We start from the raw sequence: 1,821 nt of genomic DNA, 5'->3' as shown, positions 1-1,821 counted from the left end.
GAGGCCAAGTGCTTAATTAACACACTTCCAAATGAGGCAGAGTGCAAATATCAAGAGAGTTAACTATACTAATTTAACTAAGTGTGCAAGATAATTATAACATTTAAAGTATCAAATTAAATTAGCGCAATTGAATTTAACTAACCAATGGAGAATAATGTAATAAAATTATTGGGGAAGGCTCATTCAGGATCGGGATTCACCATGGGAATAAGTTGAATTAACAATAGGCATGGAGATATATTACACATAGTAAGATTTAGGTCTATGGGAGATGTGGCAATGGCTAACATACCCCATGAGTAGCATCATTCAATATGCAATATTAAGCTAAACACCATAAATCCTAATTAATGTCACTATGGTTATGGCGGCTATCATGTTTATGGTCTTATTGGATGACAGACACAATGCGGTGGTCAACCATAGTAAGTCAAACTAGGTTTATGTCCGTTAAAGTAAAGCATGCCCGTTATTTATTCATACTAAGCACTCATGGCTTCACCAAAATCCCAAAAGAATGGGTTTAGCTAGCCATGGGAGTGGTGGTGATCATGCTAATTAAATTAAAAATAAAAGACATAGCAATGGAAATTAAATTTAAAGTAAAAGAACCTGAATTGAAGAACAACTGTAAAATTTTATTGAGGAAGAGAATAAATTCCAAGTTTCGGCATATCCAAACTCCAAAGATGCTTCTAAATATTCAATTACAATGCTAATGGCTCTAATAAAATTTTGCAGAAAAAATAAAAAATTATAATTTGTAAACATAAATTATTCAAAGCTAAACTAATGAAATGAAAGAAGAAAGATAGGGGAGAGGGAGCTTGGTTCCTTTGGAGAAAGGAGAGCTCCTCTATTAATAGAGTTTAGCTACCTAAAGAATGAGAAGAAAAAAATAAAAATCAAAACCTATAATAGAAACAACCCAAAATTTGATAATCCCAATTCCATTTACAATATTTCTTTTAATCCCAAAATAGAAGATATGATAGGATTCTTCTAGAATATTGTCCAATATAGAAAATCATGACTATGAAACTACTAAAAATTCATCCCATTATGTGATTAAAAAGTAAAATAGAAGGTTGACTCAGCCTAAATCTTCCTTGTAGAAATCGTCCACCTCATAGAAAATCCTTGGAATTTATTCTGTAGATTTTTCCAATAAGGAATCTTCTAGGCTCTGGCCAAGCTGGCTAGAGTTTGGTTCCTTGGGTTGAATTTGACAATTGTGCTCCACTTGGTCCACTTTTGGCCTGAATTCTAAAAACAAGAGAAAATACCTAGAGTAGCCTTGTTCTGGGAATTAAATGATGTAAATAATTGGACTAATTTGCATATAAAAAATGCTCAACAAATACCCCCATACTTGAACATTGCTTATCCTCAAGGAAAAAGAAGAGAGAAAAAAGAAAGAAAGAAAAACCTAACTCACTTTCGTAGGAATCACGACTGTACTTAGCCTATGTAGCAAGCCTTTAAACCCCTAGGGTACCCTGAAGACGAGTTGTGTCTCGTGAGTGTTTGCAGTGAATATACACACAAAATTCAAAACCACCATAAGAGGAGCTCACAGCCACGGGTAGGATGGAATGCAAGAGTCCTATGATCGGTATTTACAGAAAGAGGAAATGTTTTAGGACAAAAACACTAATCATACACACAAAGAGAATAAATCCTAGAAATCAATGGAGGTCTCTCCTTTAAATTCTATCAGCAAATCCACCAATAGAAGGAAGTTCTACTTCATCTAAAACCAATTGGAGTTAGGTATAATGCACCAAAGAAAATAAAAGAGAAATAAGCTAGAGAGTG

Source organism: Macadamia integrifolia, chromosome 11 (genome assembly GCF_013358625.1).
Source record: "Macadamia integrifolia cultivar HAES 741 chromosome 11, SCU_Mint_v3, whole genome shotgun sequence".
NCBI lineage: Eukaryota > Viridiplantae > Streptophyta > Magnoliopsida > Proteales > Proteaceae > Macadamia > Macadamia integrifolia.
The sequence above is the reverse complement of the archived record's forward strand: the minus strand, read 5'-3'. Positions refer to the sequence as shown.